This window comes from Tiliqua scincoides, chromosome 8 (genome assembly GCF_035046505.1).
Source record: "Tiliqua scincoides isolate rTilSci1 chromosome 8, rTilSci1.hap2, whole genome shotgun sequence".
NCBI lineage: Eukaryota > Metazoa > Chordata > Lepidosauria > Squamata > Scincidae > Tiliqua > Tiliqua scincoides.
Window position 1 is genome coordinate 2,898,203 of NC_089828.1, and position 17,710 is coordinate 2,915,912.

Consider the following 17,710-nt stretch of genomic DNA (forward strand, 5'->3'; position numbering starts at 1 on the left):
TCAGGACCCGGAAGAGGGGCCATGATGTGCAGAGCCTACTTTGTGGAGCTCAGCATTCCAGAAGTTCTGAGGTGATGTACTGATGGAACCACGGAGCCCTATCACATTGTTTTTAATATGATAAGCCCATCTCTGAACCACCTCCAACTGGCAATCTTTGACCCTCTTCAGGTGCAGTTGCTTCATGTTTTTGCTGGTGAGCAGCAAAAACACAATCGCCCCCAAGAACATGAAGCAGCTGGGTCCAGAAAGGGCTGAAGATTGCCAAACGGAGGCTCGGGTGGTGTGTCACACCCCACTGAGGCTGGCAGAGGCTGCACCAGCTTCACCCCCATAGTGATGCCACTGCGTTCAGGGCAGCATACCTGTAAATACTAGCTGCTGGGGTGCAGTCAACACCGGGGGAGAACAGTTGGGCCTTCCTGTTGGCTTGTGGGCTTCCCAGAAGGATCTGGTGTATTACTGTGGGAAACAAGGGCCAGCCTAGATGGGGCTTTTGTTTGATCCAAAAGGACCCTTTAATGTTCAAACACAGCCCCCTGGGGATTGTATGACACACATACCCGCAGCTTTTGCTGCTTACCTGAGCCTGATAAGATGCACTGAATGGTTGCTATGTCCCTAGAAGGCCATGTTCGGTAACTGATGGACTGAGTTTGGCACAGGTCTGCTAGAAGACTAGAGCAATCCTGTCACCTGAGAGCAACTAAGCTTCGTGGCTGATATGAGGACACGGCGCTTACAATGCTGCTAGACTGAATCTCCTACTTAGAGGTATTTTTTTAAAAAAAAGTAATTGTGCACAATATTTGTTTCTCAGAAGGACTGATCCACCACCAGACCCTCTGCAGGAGCACGGCACTGCCTGATAAGCAAGATACTCGCCCGCCCCGCTATCCGTCACCTCCCCACTAAGCCGGCTGCCTTCAAAACAGCTTCTAATTAATTTAACCCCAAGCGCTGTGCAGGCAGAATTTCCTGCTGGCAATTAACAAGAAAATAAAAGCAGGCATTCAGGGAAGATCAGGGCTCCCTCCAGAGCCTGATCAGCCTGGAATATGGGAGTTAAGCAGAGCGTCCAGGGGCGAAACGGGCGCCTTTGCTTTTAATTAAGTACAGAGAGGACACTGCAGATAATGAAAAGAAACAGAGGCCCGAGGAACAGAAGCTGCTGGCTGTCTCCAAGCCACTGTGGAGCAGGCGCTGCTTGAGGTAGGAGGGCAGTATGGTGCCAGTCTGAAAAAGTGTATGTGGTTGCAACGGTCAGAGACAGGTCTGCATGCACTCAACCACCTCCCGTTGACTTGAATGGAGATGGGGAGGAAGATTTTGGGGTGGAGAACCAGGAACAATCAACAGTTGGCAACCGTAAGGCATCCATCAGCAGGCAAAGGTTGCCATTCCTTCGGGATTGGCCTGGAGTTTCTGGGAATCCTAATCAATCTCCCAGAGATGACCAGAAGCAAACCTGGAGACCCGGATGGGACCCCTGGGAAGAATGCTGTAGGAATGCTGCATCACATGAGAAGGAACCTCCAGGAATAGCTTCTGTACAGAGTCGTAATCGACTGCCCCAGCGCCATGCGACAGTGACAACACATGGCATTGTGACATCGTTCCAGGTTCTTCCCAGAGGAGGGAGGCTCACTGGGGTCACTTTGTGCCCCCATTCCTTCTCTGTGGAAGCTGTGAACCTCCAGAGAAGGAGTGAGGTGTGTGAAACCCTCGGTGCCTCCTCCTCCGGGGAGAACCTGGAAGTGACTGTCCTGTGCTGTTTGCTACACAAGGCAGTCACTTCTGGGTTCTCCCCAGAGGAGGAGGCACTGGTGGCTTCATCCTCCCAGCCTAGACTGGAGCCTTTGGGCAGTCACTCGCTCCTGCTTAGAGCCCGGAACAAGTGCCCCCTCTTAGTGCCCAAGACAGGTGCCCCTAAGGGGCCACTTGAGTTACAGCTCTGCTTCCATATGCAATCTCGTGACATTATCAGGCCCACCTTATGACATCCCTTGTGATGCAAGGGAGGGCACCAGGATGCAGGTCTCTTGTTACCTGGTGTGCTCCCTGGGGCATTTGGTGGGCTGCTGTGGGATACAGGAAGCTGGACTAGATGGGCCTAAGGCCTGATCCAGTGGGGCTGTTCTTATGTTCTTATGTACAGGAAGCTGGACTCGATGGGCCTATGGCCTGATCCAGTGGGGCTGTTCTTATGTTCTTATCCCAAGAAAGATACAACCTTTACATATATTTTGCTGTGCAAAGTTCTTTTTGTGGACTTTGCTGCTGAAAAGTAGGAGATATTTTAAATGATGGTTGTAGAATGATCTGGGAAGGAACGGCCGTTCCACTCAGCAGCCCTAACAGCACTCCGTGGCAATGTCTAGAAGCAGGGGGCAAGGTTTGGTGTCATTTTAAGATGCGTAATTTTAAGACCTGTTGCTCTTCCAGGTGCCGTCAACTTCCTGCTGCTCTTCTGCAGCCGAGTTCAGCCATGGCAAGCTTGGGGAGGCTTCCCCCCCTTCTTGGAAAAGATTCCTAGAGAAGGGATCTCTTTGCTCCGCAGGGGTGCCTCCATGGATCTGACAGTTCTTCGTACCAGCAGCAAATAGCAGCTGGGGGGGTTGGTGTGAATTTGGGGGGGAGGGGCTTGCATGTATCTGTATTAAAAATAATTCACAAAAGATCTTCAGCCTGATGGCGAGGGGCACCTTTGGAGGCAACTAAAAGTGTTTAAACTCAGTAAAAGTGTTTAGGTCTATTCAATTAACCAGTGAACGATTCGTCAATGCAGTTCTCCTTGCTATTGTGTTCAAGAAGTTCTAACAGCTTACACCTTGACCCTAATGGAAAACGTCCACCTCTGCACGGTCTCTGCTTTCCCAGGGGTTGAGATGCAGCACATCTTGTCAGAAACACTTCCAGAAGGTACACACATTCAAGAAACATCATGCCAAATAACACTCTCAATTTTCAGTTCTTTTCGGCATCATTCACCACTGAGTAATCACTCGGAGTCAGGGCAGTCTGTTCCCGTAATTGTACGCGTGGCACTTCTTGAGAGAAGTGGTCTTTACACGCAGGCAGGTATGACATCAGTTTAACTCTAATTACCCTTGTGCGAAACCAGTTGTGTTTTTGACTGCGCAGTGTAGGATACGGGCAGCCAGATCCTAACTTGTGCTGGAACAGCCAAGCTGAATGGCCTGCAAAGTATCCAGCGCAAGGCAGCTGCCAGCTGGGGGGCAATTCAGGGTAAGGGGATATTTTTCCCTTTATCCTGAGCAACGTCCCAGACACCCCTATGGGGCTACTCGTATCCATAGCCCATCAATTTCATTAGTACAAACCTGAGCAGTAAGTCCTTAGAAGTCTAAGCAGTCTGGGTGATGGCTGATCGGGCCAGGGGTGGGGGTTGGCATTCAGCCTGCGCTGCTGCAGCTGATCCCACCCCCCTCCCAGGCCTGATTCATCTCCCGGTCCACCCTCCCCCACCCCAAAAATGCCCCCTCCCTGCCTCCATTCTGCCCTCCCACCTTCTGGCACTAATGTACCCCTCTGAGTCTATATGCAGCCTCCAGGAGCAGGTGTGTGCCCTTGCATCTGCCCAGTCTGCTCTAAAGGAGCAGGCCAGCCCCTGCTCCTAAGCAGTCGTAGTTGTAGTAGTCATAGTAGTAGTAGTAGTTTTGGAATGGCATGCTTAAAAATAGGAATGCTTCACAGTTTATACGCGGAGCCGCTCAAGTCAGGGGTGAGGTGGCAAGGGTTAGGGGTGACAAAATTCCTACCTCTCCTGTGGACAGGAAAAGAGACTTGCGATGCTTCGTTGGTTAGCTTAATACAGGGTTTCTCAAACTGTGGGTCAGGTTCCCACTTGGTGGGTCGCGACCTGAGGTCAGGTGGGTCACGGAAAGATGCGGGCCATCTTGAAAACTGGCAGATTAGGCAGCCTGCACCATCTTGGAAGCTGGAACTGCCTTTGCCTCAGCTTGCCTGTGTGAACTCAAAGCTCCTCCCAGGAGCAAAAGGGCGGCTTCCACAGGCGCACAGAGTGTGAGTGAGTGTGGCTGTTGAGTGTCTCAGGGAGCCCTGCTGGATTACCTTGAGGTGGGCTGCAGCCTCTCCCTGCAAACGGGGCGCTTGTTCCTTTTTTGTTCTGCTTTCTTTTTCACCAGCTCCTTCCAGCTCAAGCTCTGCCCTGTGATGGCAGCCCCCTCTCCCCCACTTGCATCCAGCCCAGCTCTGCCCTTCCCACCTCCCTCCAGGCACTTAAACCTCAGCAGATCCCTGAAATGGGGGAGGTTTAAATAGGTTTAAATATGTGTCAAGTTTTAAATGGGTTCTTTCTCCTTATACTTTGCTATTGGAAAATGGCTGAGAAATAACCTAATAAAAGCTAATAAAACACCATGAGATCCTCTCCCTTTAATACAGTGAGCAGGTGGGATGCTTGGTAGCAATGGGGGCCAGGCGGTGAGAATTGAAACAAGATTCGGAGCTGGACTATTTTCTCTTGTCATTTGCAGTTTATGAACTACTGGGTGAGGACAGTGATGTCACTTCCTGCCTGATGATGTCACTTCCAGCCATTACATCACTTCCAGGTTGATGACATCGCTTCCGGTGGGTCCCAGACAGATTGTCATTCTGCAAAGTGGGTCCCGGTCTAAAAGTTGTGAGAACCACTGGCTTAATATATCAAAATCCTTTTTTTATTCATTAAAAAGTGCTTGGGTATAGATTTGTTTTTCTTCTTAAATGTGCAAAAAAGCAGCCGCTTTTGAAACTACATACAAGGTGCCGTCTTAAAAGAGGTATCATGCCTTCTCCCACAGAATGCTCTCCTCAGATGCTTGGTAAGGCCCCTGCTGTTCCAGCCACTGCAAACTATCTGCTCTTATTCAAATGCAAATATAATCCATTAATTAATCAGTGAATTGATTAAAAACCCATAAGATGAGATTTGTTGAATTGGGTGACAGCCCCAGAAGATGCCCTTTCCATTTTGTTACTCTGTCCAGAAAGACGGATGAAGCGTGGATTGTGTTCAGTTCACAGGGATTTGGGAGAGACACCGCGAGGGCGGCGTGGAGCATCTCGGGGAAGCAAGCAAGTTCACGGCAAATAGTGCCTGGAGCACCACATCTCCCATTGCGTTATCCAGACACTGTTGTGATCTTGCCTGTGACAAATCTGGAACGTTAGGGGGTCAATTTGTTACATAAACGGGGCATCTGTTGCCCCGTTGGCAGTGCACTGTTGGCACTGCAATTTTGGCCTTGTGAAGTTGTCCAGAGTACAGTGTGACCACCCATGTCTGGCCGATTTTCTCTCGGTCTGACAGCTGCACATTATAATTGGCAAATTGCATTCTAGGAAGAAGAGATACTAATTGACTCATGGAAAAAAGGGAACAAGAGGTGGGGGGGAAGAGAGGGAAATGGAGGGGGCTTCAGCCTCCCTAGAAATTTTGAAGCTTTCTATGGTAAACTTGTTACCATAGGAACAGCAGGGTCCTCTCTCTTGTCCCCAAACACAGGGCTGCAATGACACCTACAGACCAACAGCAATAAACATCTCCAGAAGGGTCATTAGCTAAAACAGGGGTGTCAAACTCATTTCACACAGAGGGCCAAAGTTCACATGTCATCGTGCCTGCTGAGGGCCGGAAATGACATCATTAAGCAGAAAGTGACATCATTAAGCAGATGATGGTCAGAAACACTTGGAAACTCAATAGCTGCAAATGACATAATATGAGCAAATCTTGTTCATATTAACAAGATATATGAGAGCTCAATTATCAAGCTGGGAGACCCCACTGATCATAGGGGCCAGATAAATTGCTTCAGGGTGGCACATTTGGCCCATGGGCCTTAAGTTTGACACCTCTGATCTAAAACCTAAAACTCAAATTAGATGTGATGAAAGAGTTCCATGGCTGGAATTTGCCACATTTCGTTCTTTAACATAAACTTTATTGAACTAATGCAGCAACTGTTACCCTGCACATGCCTGATCTTGTCTGATCTCGGAAGCTAAGCAGGGTCAGGCCTGGTTAGTACTTGGATGGGAGACCGCTAGGGAATACCGGGTGCTGTAGGCTTATACCATAGTCTTTCGAGACTGAAGGTTGCCAACCATTGAACTAATTCTATATCCCCAAAAGTAAGATGAATGATTATAGTTAACAAGAAAATGTGCAATTAAATATATATACATGTACCTTGATAGTAAAATGTCCTGTAGTAATACTGTCTGCATTACATTATTTATAATACAGTATTTTGTTTCTTAAAAAGAAACATTAGGGTTCTGATTTGGATCCAGGTCATGGGGCAAGGGAAGGGATTCTGACTTTGCCCCTCATCAGTTCTGGAACATAAATTGCCATTGCCCCCCCCCCCCCAAAAGCTACTAACAGCCATGGAGGGGAAAATACTACATATTTTGCATGCAGAAGTTTCAGTCCCTGACATCTCCAGGTAAGACCAGGAAAAGTCCTTTTTCTGAGACCCTGGAGGACTAAGCCCAGTCAGTGTCTGACACAGTAGAAACCAGCTTCACTTATTCCTACAAGAACTGCCATGTTTATTCATACAATGCTCCCCAATGCCCCCCCCCCAAAAAAAATTGTGTTCCAAATGTCAAAAATTTGGGAGGGTCTGCCCCTACTTCTCCACAGTTCTGAAGTAGTGGATGGACACAGGTGACTTTGTGATCTTTCAAATGGGGGCAATCAGTCTCCAACCAGTGGCATAGCTAGCCACCCTGGAACCCAGGGCAAAGTTTAAAATGATGCAGCAGCATGTCACACTCGGAAGTGACGTCACACCCAGGGGTTTTTTAAAAAATTGAAAAATAAAAAAATCTGCCACTTCCTTTACCCTCCAGCCCCAAGCCCTGTTTCCCCCCAAGAGGTGCAAGTAGCAGTTGGAGTCTCTGGTCACTTGCTCCCTTGCTCCACTGCTTCCCCCCACCCCATCCCCCTCCTGCTTGCCCCAAGCCTCCCAATCGCCACCCCCAAGCAAGGGGAGCAAACGGCCAGATACTGCGATCACTGTTGCCTCTCTTGCAAAGAGTGCCTTTTTTCCGGCACTTTTTGCAAGAGGCCGGAGCGGCAGTCGTGGGCAGCACAAAGTGTGCAGGTGGGCAACCAGACTGCTGTCCCAAGGCAGTCTGCACCCCAGTGCAATTGCTACCCCTGCACCCCCCTCTTGCTATTCCCCAGAAAGCCATGTGCAAGGGATTTCACTGAATGCAGGTTTCTTGTTGTCTCATGTGTTCCCTGACGCAGCTGGTGGGCCACTGTGAGATACAGGATGAGATGGACCTACGGCCTGATCCAGTGGGGCTGTTCTTATGTTCTTACATTCACTGTCTCCAACAGCATTGCACTGATCTCCCATGTCAGAATCACACCCCTCTGTGCCATAAGCGGATGAATGTCCACCTCACAACTCTCTGAGAAACCACGCACCGCTCACCCTGTTGAAATGGCTGTGTGCCACCTCAAGCCACTTTCCCTGGGCCTCACTACTGCTCTCAATGCAGCTCCATTAATGGCTGTCCTCCTTTTCACACCTCCGTCTGTATTTAATAAAGAGACCTTCACAAAGCAGCACTCTGCACAGTGACAAAAGGGCTAATGTGTAAACAGCATGAGAAGAGTTTTCATTGGCCTCCCTACTCTCGCACTGGCTCCCACGCCATGGGGCGGCTGACTGGGAGAGGGTAGCACCTTGTCATTAAATACAAGCCAAGAAGATCAATTAAAGGCGTGAGAAAGAAAGGCAAAAGAGGATGCATTTTAATTATATAGGCCTCTACACATGAGGAGGTGTCAGTGGCATAGCTAGAGAGGGTGCAAAGTACTAAGGTTTGCAGGGAGCCTCACCGTGCCATGCTAGTGCCCCCTCCCCTTCGGAGCCAGTCTGGGTTGCAAGAACAAAACAGACACCTTCGTTTTGCTCTTGCAGCTTGGAATGGCTCCAAAGGGGAGGAGGATGGGCGGCTTGCATACCGTGGTGAGGCTCCCTGCAAAACCTAGTGCTTTGCACCCCCTCTAGCTATGCCACTGGTAGGTGTAGAAACTGGGGGGACTTAGCAATGGGCTTGGAGATGTCCTAGATCTGTCCAGATCCACCTTTGAGCCAACTTGCAATAAAGGGGAACCAACTTCTGTTTATTCTTTATCTCTTTTCATTCCTCTCCCATTTCTCCTGCTTCTCTCTCTCTCTCTCTCTCTCTCTCTCTCCCCCCCCCCCTCGCACTCTCTCTCTCTCCATTGTTGATATTCTGCTTTTACAAGCTTGCCTTTCTCTTAGGGAACTCTGGAATCTGTAAATTGGAGAACAGACTTCTAGAAAGCTGGGATTGCTAAGATACCAGGTTGTTCTGCCCACGCAAGAAACTTTCTTCTTCTTCACCTACTTCTTGTTCAACAGCACTCAGTTCAATTAAAAATGTCACTTTACCCATTGTGTTTCTCATTTTGGTTGGGGGGTGGGAGGAAAAGAAATGTAGTAGTAACCCATAATAGGATGCCCCACTACAGAAATGGGTAAGGTTTCAATTTGTAAACGTTACCAACCCATTATAGAATTTATTGGCCTTCTGTGAAGGCTTCAGCCAACCCTTTAGTCCTCCTAGGAGCAAAGCTCTCCGTACACCACTGTAACTAAGTCCAAGTATGTGTCACTGAAGTAATCATATATTATTCCCATTTATCCTGCCTCCACATCCTTCCCCTTTCACCGTTGTCTCCTCTGTGTCCATCTTCTGGACTGCAAGCCTCTTGGGGCAGGGACCTGCCTTCTCTTTCTTTGAAAATGCCACGTGCATGGTTCGTAATGTATGGAGAACACAAATAATTTCAAAATAACTGCATTTGGAGCAATCAGCCTTATTGAATCCAGTGGCCTTTGTTTCCTTGAAAGAGTGTTGAGGATCGCAGCCCAAGTGGGGAGTGGGCTTAACTAAACTCTAAGTCAGCATCCATTTTAGAGAAAACAAGAGTTGTGGCCTTAAAACATCCCAAAGACTCTGATGTAAAATAGCAAAAAACTAATGGATTTTCTTTTTGTCACTAGAGGGCTCTCTCGGGCAGAAAGATTTCTTTCCTTCATGCAGTAAAGGAGAACCTTGAAAGGCAACTTTCCCAGCATACATTCAGAAAATCTTCCAAGTAGAGTAGCCAGCCCTTCAGGATGCTGATTGATTATCATTTGTATCTGTTAAAAATAAATTTTAAAAAAGTGGGGGGGGAGGGGTGAAACAGCAACAGTGATTTGCCAGGGACCAGTGCCAGAAATTTTCATGTGTTCATAGCAAAGGGGACTGTTGGAGACTGAGTGCAAAGGGAGGTTTGGATTTAGTGTCTACTGCAACTTGGGGAGGGAAGATTTTCTGATTCGCATTCCGCCCCCCACAAAGCCAAGCTATTCCAAAAGAAAAAAAAATAAAAATGAAAGGCTGATCGCAGGTAGCACACAAACGGTGGCTTGGCCTTGCTCAGTGGCATACCTAGAGGGGGTGCAAAGCACTAATTTTGCAGGCACCTGAATGCACCATGCAAGTGGTTCCTTCCCCCTCCCCTTTGGAACCATTCTGGGTGGTGAGTGCAAAATGGTGGGAGGGGAAGGGGCTGCTTGCATGGCGCATTCAGGCATTTGCAAAACGTAGTGCTTTGCACCCCCTCTAACTACGTCACTGGCCTTGCTTTTTCCCTAGTAAGCTGGGTACTCCCTCACTGCCGCTCCTTCAAAATTAAAATTGTTCTCATTTGTGTTGTGAGAAGACTGGGCAGATTTCAAAGTGAAGCATTTGTAATCTTAAACTATCCGCTGAACTTGGCCTGAACTCAAAGAGGATCTGATTACTGACACCATCCTCCTCAGCACTTCCCCTACCCTAAACAGGGCCATTGTCCCTTGGGCCAGGCAAGAGATCCTTCTGAGTACCTAATTAGTTTCCCATTAGCATTTCTCAGAAAGAGCAGATAATGCCCCCCCCACCACCACCACCACCAGCCTGCCATACAAGGCCATCTGTTGTTCCCTCTGCAGCTGTCTCCAAGTGGAAGTCTGCTCCTGGTTCTAGATTTAACAGCAACATGGCAAGAACCATTCAGATAAACAAGGTCTTCCACTTCAATGTGCCAATTTTGTGTGATGTTTCCATTTCAAGAAGCACCAAGATGGCACTTTACACCTTACTGAAAACCCAGTTTAATGTGGGTGCAAGAAAGAAGGAAGATATAGCGTTAAGAGAATTGGTATCTGATGGTGTGCCTACTGATTTAGTGCAGTGGTTCCCAAATTTTTTAGCACTGGGACCCACTTTTTTAAATGACAATATATCAGGACCCACCTAGGTTTGCCAGACATTTTAAAAAGGAGAGCTAGAAAAAAAATATTTATTTATAGTAATCAGGAAAAAAGACCCTCAAACATGTATCTCCCTATATTTACACATACTTGCAAACTGCAGGATCTGAGCTCCTTGCAGGGTGATTAACAGCTACAGTATCTGATTTTTGAACAGAGTTTGAGGCAATGTTTCCATCATCCTTTGGCGACCCACCCAAAAACAGGTCACAACTCACCAGTGGGTCCCTACCCTCAATTTCAAAACCACTGATTTAGTGCCATCCATAGGTACAGTACTTTCGCCGAAAAATGGAAAAGCAGTTCCCTGCCCCAAAGGGCTTACAATGTCCATATCCACTCGATGGAGACAATGAAGGAAAGGAAGGGAAATGGAAGCAGAGGCAAAGAGGGGAAGAAAGTGTCATGGTTTTAGTTACTGCAGTTAAGCTGAGATCCATGCATCGTAATAACTAAGGGAATGTGCTAACAACTTCATAGAAAAGGCAACTTTGAAAGAGGAGTGAGAAGGAAGTAAGAGGAGGCATCCTACAGGTATTCGGGGGGGGGGGTCCAAGGACCACAAAGGGGGAAAGGAGGATGTTGTCTGGGGAAGCAAGAGAACAAGGTCTGGCAAAAAGTACTGAACAAATCATGCTGCCCAGTCCATGCTGCCTGTGAAATGTGCTCAACACTTATTAGCCTATTGCCAGGTTTTCTTGCTTGCTGCTCCTTGCATAATTGAGAATGCACAATTGAGATTTTCTTTCACCTGGGAGGAACATGTCTATACTGTTGGTTTCAAATGGACGCTCTCTCGCAAACTGCCCTCCCATGAAGGCGTATTCCCATGAACCCTTGTAAACAGGCGGCACTTAAGGGCAAAATGTTTCTTGGGCACCTCAGAGCTTCGTGAATTGCTGCTTGGCAACATTCCTTGCCAGCCTTGCCACTGAGTAGTAGCCACTGGGAGCTGATATGAAGCACATTCACAGTTTGTTAAAGGCGGCCAAAGGACCTCTTCCTGTGCGACATTTCACTGATGCCAAATAACGTCCGAAGCAGTAGAGCAAGAAGTACACTGGCATAAGTCTGCTGAGCGGAGCATAATTAGACCCCAATCCTATGCACGTCTACTCAAAAGTGAGTCCCATTATAGTCGATTGAGCTTACTCTTAGGAAAGTGCGAATAGAATTGTAGCCTTAGACCCAAATCCTAACCAACTTTCCAGCCCTGGCATAGCTGTGCCAAGGGGACGTGTGCTGCATCCTGCAGTTGGGTGGCACTCACAGAGCCCTTCTCAAAGTAAGGGAATGCTTGTTCCCTTACGTCGGAGCTGCATTGCCCTTATTTCAGTGCTGGAAAGAGGGTCAGGATTGCACCCCCAGGCTCCCACATGGGGCAGAGATCCCTTTCAAGGCAGAACTCTTCTGAAAGGTTCACAACTCTTTCCCTTCCCAGACCGTCTCTGCAGGCAGCTCCTATAAATTCCTCTCCATGTGCAGACTGCCATTAAAGTAACAGAAAGACATGAACAGCAGGCTGAGTTAGCCAGAGACAAGGGCTGACACAAGGGCTTCACTTGAGGCAGTAGTCTAGTTACAAGGGCAGTGTGGTAAGTACTGCATGCGCCTCAACACACTGTGCAAATGGCCCCTCACACTCGCCGTCAAAGCTCGCTGAATCAAAGAGCATCTCCTGTGTGTTGCCATCGCTATCCAGAACATCCTACAATGGTCACAGTCAAATCATAGTTAACATGGTCTGTGTATCACTTTTACATATATAAATATGCTCAAAATGGCTTACAGTAGCTGGTAAGTGTTAGTAGGGGTAGGGACCGGGAGGAGGGAATGTGCCCCGGTTGCACCACGGCGATCACAGTACCATGGGGACTCAGGGGCTTGTCTCCACATCTGGGGGAGGGGTCTGCGGGCCTCAGAGAGGGTCTGGGAAGAACTGCAGAGAGGGCTATGGGCCTCCTGGACCATCTCCAAGGTCCACAGACCCCCCCCCATTCCAAAGGTAGGGAGATGGTTGCAATGCCACAGAACACTCATTCCTGAGCCACTCCCCTGAAGGGGGAATGTCACTTTTTTAGTTCCTATGGTGGGTCGTGACCCACCATTTTGAGCACCACTAGCTTACAGCAAATAACACAACAAACCAGTTTAGACAACTATTTAGGCATACTGCAATCAGAATTAGTAATTTCTTCAAACTTCATATAAACCTCCTACTAAAAATAGAAATCTAACCATTGATATGGCAACGTAAATAGAATATAATTAAAAATAGCAGATTGGTTAACATGACTGCATTCCAAAATAATGCAGTTTCTCAACAGTTCCAGACAGACTCCGGCTGCTACAGTATGTGAAATCACAGGCTGTGCACACTGTCTGACACCTTAGGAGTCCTATGCATGCTTTTACATGCATGTACATTAGGGACATGATGCATCTTCCCACCCACTCAGAGGTTTAGCTTCTAGAGACCCTAGGGAGGGAGCTGAAGCCTGGAGAATTGCAGGTCTAGTGATCCAGTCTAAACAAACCATCCCCAAAGGTAAGAATCAGGAAAAATGCCAAGGATGGCTTTTTATCACCAGGGACAGGTATCAGAAAATAGTGGCTGTCCCTTGTCAACAGGGACAGTTGGGGCATGTGCATATATTTAGTGTGTTTTTACCCATTTTTCAGCCAATATACAATTGCCCAAATGGCTTATAAGGGTTATGTTGGTTTGTAGCAAACAGACTCTTCTGGTCCTTGGTAACTGATGTGGTCCAGGTTACATATTGCTGGGGGGGGGGGTGTGCTCAGCAGAAGATGGGTGCAAGGGCTGGGCGATGGCAAAGCTGGGAACCCACAGAAACAGATTCTCTGGTAGTCTGCATGGTCCTTGGTAGTTTAAGGCGCACACCAGGTTCCAGAAGGAAGAACCAAAAGAGCTCTGGATAAGAACATTGGAAGAGGATGGATCAGGACAAAGGCTCATCTTGGCCAGCTGCCATTGACTCACAGGGAAGCACACAAGACACCTGCCTTGCACCTGGCACTCCGTACCCAGCACTCCGAGGTAGCGTACTTCCAAAACCAAGAGCTTGCACATACCCATCACGTTTTGTAAGCTGCGATGGACTTTTCCTCCATCAATATTTCCAATTCCCTTTTACAGGCAACTAGGTCCAGATGCCATCACCACATCCTGTGGCAAGGAGTTCCACAGACCAATTTCACGCCAGGGAAACAAATACCGTCTTTTCTTTTGTCTGTTCTAACTCTCCCCACCCTCAATTTTAGTGGTGTGAGTAGATGTCAAATGTTCATGGATGACGTCCCCTGGTTCCAGGGTTGATATATGCTGAATGTCTCTGCCCCGAGGAGCTTACAGTCTAAATTCCAACCAGAAAGGAGAATAGGAAGATGTCCACAAATGCAGTTCAATTTGTTTGGAAACCTGCACTCAAAGGTATTCACATAAGTTATGGCCTACTGGAGATCAGAAGCAACACAATCAAATTGTGTGTTTATTCTGATTTAAAGCCTCCTGTACTGTCCCTTTAAATATCAAGTAGAGCTTAAGCTCTCTTCCCCTCCCTTCAAATCCAGCAGCACACAGCTCAGTTCCCATCCTCTGATTGGTGGATGTTCTGATACACTCTATCCTCTTTTCCTCCAGGAGAACCAGCAATTGGTTTCATTGCACCATCCGTCACAATGCTCTCCCTGCTGATTGGCTGCAGTGGCCTGTGGGCTGATCTGCCCTCCTCCTGTTTGGGGAAACTAGTTACTTTCAAGAGCCTCCCTCGTTACATTGTATATGCAGTGAGAGCGAGTTACCTTTGAAGTGGAGGGCATGAGTGGCAATCCAGGGAGAGATCATTTGTTGTGAGCTGCTGGGGAAAGGCTCACCACCCTGGGGGAGATCTCAGAGGTGAGCATATTTGCTGATCAATTCATTCCCCCCGCCCTTCTGCTGGTTGAGAAGTTAAGGAAGAAGTGGGTGCTGTGAGGACTAGAAGGGGGGGATGATGTGGGACAAAAGAGGCACAGAGAGTGCGTTGGATGCAGTTGACAAACATGGAAGGAGAGGGACTGAGACGTGAGCTTTGGAGTTGTTGCTCTGCCCTTCCCCTATCAGATTGATTCTGAGTTCTGCCAAAGAGCCCAATCCTATGCATGTCTACTCTGAAGTAAGCTCCATTATAGTCAATGGGGGCTTACTCCCTAGGAAGTGTGACTGGGATTGCAGCCTAAGAGAGCCAGCTCCAATGGGAGTCAATGTGAGATCAAGGGATTTGGTTCTGCTAATTGCTACCTTTAAGACATTGCAAATAATGATGGGGGGACGGGACAGAAAGAAGGAACACGAGAGAGAGAGAGAGAGAGAGAGAGAGAGAGAGAGAGAGAGAGATTAGGTGGTGATAAAACAGATTGGGGGAAAAGCACTCATAATTTGAATGAAAAACCATCTCATTCTTGCTTTTGTCGCTTAAAAAAGAAAAAAGCTTTGGGTTCTTCCAGTGGAAGCCCAATCCTATGCATGTCTACTCAGAAGTAAGTCTCATTAAAGTCAATGGGGCTTACTCCCAGGAAAATGTGGATAGGATTGGGCTGTAAGTTGGCTACTGTTGTTCTGTTTTATGTTGTGCCCTTTGATGCAATGGGCTTCCAGGGACTTTGGGTGTGAAACATTTTCCTATGAACTCCAGTTTAAAAAAAAAAAAAATCTCCCTTTTGGATTAGAGTTATGCTCTTTCTGTCACACACACCCCCCCTCCTGCTAGTAACCTTTTATTGTCCTTTTTATTAGGACCAGCCAAAGGTTCATGAAGGGACACATGTGAGATTTGGAGTTATCACAAGACCTCTTGCTCAAGCCGGGTGTTTAAAATAGCTTTAAAAGCCATGTGTATTTCTCGGAGAAGGACACTTGATGTTGATGAATGTGTGTCTGGGTTTATGCGTGGATGACAGTTGTTTGAAGGGGCAGCCACTTTACAGAATGCTTTTTGGGAAGGTGGTGAAGCAGAATAGCTCTCTGGTTAGCACTTGCCTGTTCTCAGGAGTATAAATCTGAATGCCCCAGGAACCTTAATTAGAGTCATGGATTGCTACAGTAAATGCCTTGTCCCTTTACTGATATGAGTATATGAGACCCTGGAGTACTGTAATCCTTGGCTGATGAGCGCAGACAAAGCTTTCCAATCCAGATCATCCTCCTTTTTATTGTCCTGTCTCATTTGGAATTTTAAAAAATGAATAAATACAGCTTGCATGTGATAAAAAAATAAAAAGCAATACCCTTGGTGACCTATATCAGATTATTCTGCGTGTGAAAGGGGAGCTGAGATAATTGGTTGTGTTCCTTTGTGGGCTTCATTTCATGCGCCTTAAAAGAAATCCAGTGAGGTGTTTTTAAGGACCATTAGGGGCACACCATGTTTTGAAGACAAAAGCCCCCATTTCCCTCCCACCCTGCTCTCTGGATAAGAGGATCTCTTCCAACAGTCATTTATTATCTCATTCTGTTCTCAAACTCTGCTTAATAGTCAGCAGCAAACAATGGGGCCTCCCCTTCAGAGATCAGGCTGGCAAAACAATGAACCGCAGAAACTGACATGTTTTTCAGAGGCACCCTCTGGTTTTTGAACTCCAGCTATTGGGAGTGGAAGCAGCTGACCCATTTGGATTAAAAGGCTTGCTCTTTGGACTAACCCTTTTGGGGGGCACTTTTTCCTTCCCCTGCTGACCCTCCCAAAAGAGATCAGCATTTTCCCTTTAAGCCTGTTAGCTTGGTTTATTTCTCTGCTGTAAGCATGATTCAAAGCAAAACAATACCTTTTCAAAATCTTTTCTGCTCTGCCCACCTTTGGACAGGGATAACTCGGTCAATTCTGCCTTTTTAGGGCTAGTCTTTGTCTTGCGTACCTGCAGGTCTATTCCCTAGGGTTGCAGTGGCTTTGCTTGTCCAGCATGCTGTACCCAGCAACACCCAGGCACACATCCTAATCCCCCCTTGTCTTTTTCTGGATCAGTTGTCCCATAAGAAGAAAAATCCCAATCATCGTTATATTTGTGTCCTATTTTCCTCCCTCGTGAAACTCAAGATAGCATATGTAGGAGTGCCAGGGGCTTTTCCCTCTGCACACTGACCAGATCTTCTTCCCTTCAACAAGACGGTTGCAACCTGTGCCTTCATGCTATGCCCGGAGATCCAAAGCTCATGACATTCTGTTTTTCTTGCTGTTTCCAGGGCCGTGTGTACTCTGCATATAGAAGAAGGAAAAAAGGGGAACATCTGAATTCTGCAACCTGCATAAATTATATAAAGTAAGCCAATTTTAGTTTTAAAGTTTATTTTAGTTTTTATATATATTCCACAATTGTTAATGTTGTTTGTTCTCCTAGTCTTTGGGTAGGAGCACTGAAGGCTCCTTTCTCCCAACCATGGGAAATCTTAGTCTGACACTATTGAGTTTTTGCCAGGCATTCTCCCACTATCTTCACAGCCATGAGGACTAGAAACCTGCTCTCTTTATATACATGCTTGCATTCTAGTGCAATTCTATAAATATTTATTTCATTTACATCCTGCCTTTCCCCCCAAGGCGGTGCACGTGGTTCTTTCTCCTTCGCTTTACTCCCTCAACAAACCTATGTGGTAGGCCAAGCCAGGGAATCTCTAAACCCCAGCCTTGCAGGCCACATCTGGCCCTTCACACCATGTTAAGATATATGATGCAGCCCTGGAGCCGAAATGTTCGGAGACCCCTGAGCTAGGCTAAGAGAGAATGACTGTCCTAAGGTCAGCATGGAGCTTGGAGTGCATAGGGAATTTGGAATTTCCCCAGATTCCAGCTGAGCAGGAATTTGAACCCAGTTCTCTCTTGCCCAGGTGCAGAGTTCTAGCCACTGCACAAATCTCTGGCTGTTTCCTAGACATCTTCTGGTTGTCGTCTTCCATAAGCTCTACATGGAAGTACATAGTACCAAGTACTATATAGTACTGAGATCCTATCTAACTGCAATGATGTATACTGTGGCATCCAAAATCTGGCCCAGTGGAAGGAGAAATTTGGCTGTGACTCAAAACCAGAAGCAAACCCTAGTAAGCTTCTTGCAGTGAGCAAAGCTTTAGATAAGGTGTACTTGCTTTGCTTTGTCTCTAATAATAATATTAACAATAATAATAATATACTTGAGTGACTTGCAGTTGAAACCAGTGCCCCCCCCCCCCAAAAAAAAAAAAATACAATGCAAGAAGAGGAAGAGAAGAGAGGAAAATTAGCTGATTTGATGTTGTGTAATGAAGTTGCATACAGGAACTGCAGAAGGCAATT

At 47.1% G+C, this 17,710-nt stretch overlaps 1 protein-coding gene and 1 pseudogene across 1 annotated transcript in view; both read left to right on the forward strand.

Annotated features, from left to right (window-relative positions):
- Positions 1-5,980: 5,980 nt before the first annotated feature.
- LOC136659818 (5S ribosomal RNA) lies at positions 5,981-6,100 on the forward strand (annotated as a pseudogene).
- An 8,076-nt stretch (positions 6,101-14,176) lies between these two features.
- Positions 14,177-17,710, forward strand: part of KLHL25 (kelch like family member 25) — a 30,815-nt gene continuing 27,281 nt past the window's right edge. Inside the window, exons 1-2 of the mRNA XM_066635818.1 lie at positions 14,177-14,301; positions 16,624-16,700. The gene's annotated coding sequence lies outside the window, so the exon portion shown is untranslated. The remainder of the gene's footprint in view (positions 14,302-16,623; positions 16,701-17,710) is intronic.